Raw genomic sequence first — 6000 nt, forward strand, 5'->3', positions numbered from 1 at the left:
GGTGGAAGGAAAAGGGAGTTGAGGAGAGATAAGGCCGGAGGAGAAGAGCCATTCTTGGAGGAGGATTTTGTAGCATTCTCCAGTGGCATTTCAATGGTGAATTTGGGCTTCTTTCAGCAGTTTGGTTTATGTAGGGCGCAAAATTGACCAATCTGGGTATTATGCGCTTCTCGGGGTTTCCGGGTGATGTTGGAATTGGCCCAAACGTTTTTTGGGTTTTTGTGGGTTTGATGAGAGGAGACTCCAGCTAATTTTATAGAATTTTCCGGGCAGTATTTGAGCCAGAATCACATATTCTTATAGGAGGGTGTATAGATGGTTAGATGGGAAGTTGTGACATCACTTTGTGGGTTCAATTTTGGCTAGGAGTTGAGCCAGACCCTTTCTGGGTATTTTAGTGTTTTAGGAGAGGAGCCCGTGGCTGTGATTTCAAATCAATCAAGGCATTATTGAGGGAAAATTTTCAATATCCTTCTAGTAGCAGCTAGCAATTCTTCTCGAGCATGCACAGTTCTTTTTAGGGGGATCTTCCTAGCACTTGAGCATTGTATTCACATATGGGTTTTTGCCATAGCTTGTAGTAGCAAGCCCAGGTTCCATTTCTATCATTGTTGTACTTAGTTCTTTCGAATTAATACAGTGGCTCAAATATTTGGCCCTATTTGTTGTGTTTATTGATTACCTCTTGTGTGTTCATTTTTATTTGTTGTGGCTTAATTCGTGCCTCTGTTATTTACTGTGTTTTCCTAGTTAGGAATATTATAGTTGTATCAGTGTAGGAATGTACAGGGTAAGTTCCTCAGACAGAACACCAAATGACACCGCTCACAAACAGATCACCGATCAATACCCCAGTATTCTTGACGTGGTTAAAACCCTTAAAGAGTGAAACAGTCCACGGCCTGAGCCAACGCGGCCACTTCAGGCAATTTATTAATAAAAGAATGAAAATTTACATAAGATTCTGTCATGAACGGTCACCCTACAAATGACCCTCCATGCTCTTTAAATAGAGATAATGGACCAATCGGGTGTTAAGCCATGAATCAAGTGTCGGTAATACCGACGAGAGAATGAACCGTCATATCACTTCATGTCTAGAACATATCGTGACCGTCGGATTGTAAGTTACAAAAGTACATAGTAAATAAACACACTTTACCTAACTGTACACTAGACCAAGTTATACTTAACTATTTCCTATGTGTCGGAATATCCTAACATCCCCCCTTAACAAAAACATGGGATAGGATTGAAGGATGTACAAATATGACACAATAGGAGAAGGAAGGAGGCGTTAGAGCCTATCCCCCCTTAGTGACAACTTCTTGAACTCCAACCATAAATCGAAGTTTAGTAAACTTGTTATTTTTAGGTATGTTCTATGCCAGAGCAATTTATTTTAATTTTCCAATAGCTTTTCCAGTTAGCAATCACATTAGAATTAAAGGAAACTGCAGATAGAACATAAACATAAATCGCAGAAAACAAGCCAAGACAAGAGGACACAAGATGTGGCGCTAGCCAGGGACAAACCCCACAATGTGGGGAAACCCTTGATCAATTCTCCTTTTATGTTCTTCAAAGTTCAGCAGAGAAAATGAGAGAGATAGTACATTTACAATAGAAGTCAACACTTTGACTTTTGATATCTACAGAGATCAATTGAAGACATATTGCTTCAATTGATTCTCTAAGGTGACTTTTTCACCTATCATAGTGCTGCATCTCATCCATTTGCTGCACCTTACTGTGTAGCACCATCATGCTGCATCATGCATCATCATGTTGCTCATGATCAATATGCTACCCATACATCATGCTATCCATGGATCATGCTGCCCATGATCTCATCTATCATGCTGCCCATTCATCATGCTTCCCATGCATCATGTTGCCCATGATCTCATCTATCATGCTGCTCATGCATCATGCTGCGCATGATCTCATCTATCATGCTGCCCATGATCTCATCTATCATGATGCCCATCATGTTGTTGTTCTACCTTCTCGTTGCTTCATCATGCTGCAACAATATACTTCTGTTGTTTTATTACACAGTCATATGCATATCAGCCTTAGCTGCTTGCTATGGCTTGCAGCCTAGCAAAGTAGCTAGGCTATAGTTCCACGCAATCCCATTATTGAGTCAGGGTTGCGTACTTCACACAACGTATTGGTATTCAATGTTGCGTTTGACTGAAGCTATTCCACTGTAGCTTCATCTATGCCGAGAGCCCAAAACATATAATAATGCTGCGTTTGACTGCGACTTCATATATATACCCAACACATAGATTTTGCTGCGTCCGTATATAATCTAACTACGTGTAATGATCTCTGCCCTGTGTATAATTAGGGCATCACGTTGGTTGTATAAATGTCACCTTAAACAGCATATAAATGTGTCTTCATGATTTGCATGTAAGTGTCTCTATGAACTGCGTATATGTGTCTCAATGACTAGCGTATAAGGTTTCCTTGGACAACATATTAGGGCCTGCGTATAAGGCTTTTGGACAGCGTATTAGGGCCTCACTTTGACTGAGTATGGGTGCTCCTTTAGACAGTGGTTGAGAGACTGCGTTTATTCCTTCCCTTACTGCGACTGGATGTCTCCATTACAGCGTATAAGCTAGGGCTGTGTATAAGGCCTTTATCACTGCGTTTAGGGCATCATCCAACGTGTATTCTTGGTGTCCCTCCTTCTCCAAAAACCCAAGACATGGAGAGGAGGAGAACACATGAAGAGGATGTGTGTGCCAAATGATTTCAAGTCCTTTATATTTATACTAAAACGTAGGTGATGAATGGACACGACTATTGGGCTTTTGAGCCTACTCAAGTTGCTGGTCGGCTTGATAATAATTCCATAATCAAAATAAATTTGTATCTCCATAAATACTTATTGGAATCGGATGATCTTTAGATCAATCCTACACCTCTCGATGAGAGGGATCCAATAAAAATATCAGTTGCCATAAATAAGCTGACCCACATGGAGTTTGGCCCTAGTTTCCAATTTTAACAAAACTTCACCTCTGTGAGAGCCTTTGTAATGATGTCTGCAACTTGATCATCGGTTGAATAATATTGCACTTCAAGAACATGGTCATGAATGAGCTTTCTGATGAAGTGCATGCATAGTTCAATGTGTTTGTTGCGCTGATGTTGTACTGGATCTTTGCATAGTTGAATGGCACTTTGATTATCACACCAAAGTGTAGTCTAATGCTGCTGCTGAAAGACAAACTTTGATAGGATCTGACGAAGCCATAGGGCTTCCTTACTAGCTTCTACGGCGCCATGATACTCTACTTCTACTGAAGAAAGAGAAATGGCACTTTGTTTCTTGCAAGCCCATGTAATATGTCCAGAACCAAGAGTGTAGACATAACCTGCAGTAGACTTATGATCATCAAGGTCACCAGTCCAATTGGAATCAGTGAAACCAACCAATAGAGGAGATGCTTCTGCACTGCAATGAATCCCAAACTGAACTGTACCTCAAACATAATGAAGTATTATTTTAGCTGCTTTCCAATGACTTTCATGTGGTTTTTGCATAAACCGAGCAATAAGGCCAACAACAAAGGAAAGGTCAGGATGGGTATGGGTTAGATACAAAAGTTTTCCTACAAGCCGACGATATAAGGTAGCATCAACTTCAGGGGAAGTACAAGTGACTGAAAATTTCGCTGTAGACTGAAAGGGAGAAGGGGCTGGCTTACAGTCTTCCATGTGAAAATGGCGTAGAAGATCACGTGCATACTTGGACTGGGAAAGGGAAATACCTTCCTTGGTTTGCAAGACTTGAAGACCAAGAAAATAAACGCAAGTGTCCTAAGTCTGTCATTTCAAACTTCTTTTTAAGGCTGGACTTCACATGGTTTATAAGGTTGGGGTCACTTCCAGTAAGGATAAGATCATCAACATAAAGAACAAGAATGATAAGAGAGTTACCCACTTTCTTGGTGTAGATAGTATTGTCAGAATGACACCTAGAAAAGCCAGTATCTAAAAGAAAGCTATCCATTTTGGCATACCAAGGCCGAGGGGCTTGCTTGAGACCATAAAGGGATTTCTTAAGCCGACATACAAGGCTGGATTCTGTTTGTATAAAGCGAGGAGGATGTTCCATATAGATTTCTTCATGCAAGTCCCAATGCAAGAAGGCAGATTAAACATCCATCTGATGGACTTCCTATTTGAAAGAGGCAGCAAGGGAAAGAACAAGGCAAATATAGTTCATTTTGGCAACAGGGGAGAAGGTTTCGCATACCAAGCCCGAGGGGCTTGCTTGAGACCATAAAGGGATTTCTTAACGCGACATACAAGGCTGGATTCTGTTTGTATAAAGCGAGGAGGTTGTTCCATATAGATTTCTTCATGCAAGTCCCAATGCAAGAAGGCATATTAAACATCCATCTGATGGACTTCCTATTTGAAAGAGGCAGCAAGGGAAAGAACAAGGCATATATAGTTCATTTTGGCAATAGGGGAGAAGGTTTCAGTATAGTCAATGCCTTCAATTTGTGAAAAACCCTTAGCAACAAGACGAGATTTATGTTTATCAACTTTTCCATCTGGTCCAAACCTGGTTCTGTAAACCCATTTGCATCTAACAAGTCTTCGTCCCTTTGGAAGAGGAACAAGATCCCATGTATCATTGGCCAATAATGAACACTATTCTTCATTCATAGCTGTGTCCCAAGCTGGTGGCCTGAAGCTTTTCCAAAGGTTTCAGGATCATAATTCGGTGAAGCTTGAGCCGTAAAAAAGAGGCTCTATCGAACTGAGAACGTGCACGTTGCTGATCCGTAGGATCACCTGCAAGAGCACCTGCTGCATCCCGAGTAGCATAGACGCATTTCAGAAGTTGAGGAGGTGAAGGAGGATCCTGAGAATGTGGGGGAGGATTGTCATCCTCGCTGTCATCATCTGAAGAAGAAATATTTTCAGAAGTAGAAGGGATAGAGAGAGGTGGCACATTTGCCAAACTAGGCTAGTAGGCGGATATATTTTCAACAAACTTTACATCTCTTCTAATGATAACATTTTTGGACTTAGGTGAAAGAAGTCTATATCCTTTGACATCTTCAAAATATCCAACAAAAATACATTTTTCACTCTTAGGTTCTAAGGCTTTATGTTTCTCGTCTGGAATATGGGCCCATGCTTCACTTCCAAAAACACGAAAGCGACTTACATCTGGTTTAATTGAGCTCCATGCTTCATCTGGAGTGATATTCTTTAAAACCTTAGTAGGAGTATGATTTACTATGTAATTTGCACAGTTAATTGCTTCTGCCCAAAAATTAAGACCAAGTCCTTTAGATTGAAGCATACAATTAGCCATTTCCTTTAAGGTGCGATTCTTCCTTTCAGCTACACCATTTTGTTGTGGAGTATATGGAACAGTATGTTGCATTTGAATTCCATGCTCAGTTCAAAAGTTGATGAATTTGGTGTTAACGTATTCTCCACCATTATCAGATCTTAGCTTAACAATTTGATGTCTAGATTGTTTATCAACAAAGGCCTTAAAGGCCAAGAACATGTTAAAGACTTCACTCTTGAGTTTTAAGAAGTATACCCAAGTGCGTCTGGAGAAATTATCAATGAAAGTTCAGAAATACTTGTAGACAGAGAATGAAACATCTGGAAGTGGACCACATAAATCACTATGCACAAGCTGTAAAGGGGTTAAGGGATGCCAAGAGGTACATTTTTCAAAACTATCTCGATGATGTTTTCCGAGTACACATCCGGAACAAACACCATCTCTGCAAGATACCATAAGAAGACCTATCACCATATTTTCTTTACAGAGATTTTGAAGGGAGCGATAGTTCAAGTGACCAAATTGCTCATGCCAAATTTTGCTCACTTCATCATTATGAGCAACAAATATTGAGGCAAGAGTTGAAGACCCAAGGTTGTTAAACTTATACAACCTTGTAGAATCATCAATAATGACAATAGCTAAAATCTGTCTAG

The sequence above is a fragment of the Pinus tabuliformis genome, chromosome 7 (genome assembly GCF_031772625.1).
Source record: "Pinus tabuliformis cultivar Carrire ecotype Pingquan chromosome 7, CPIR1, whole genome shotgun sequence".
NCBI lineage: Eukaryota > Viridiplantae > Streptophyta > Pinopsida > Pinales > Pinaceae > Pinus > Pinus tabuliformis.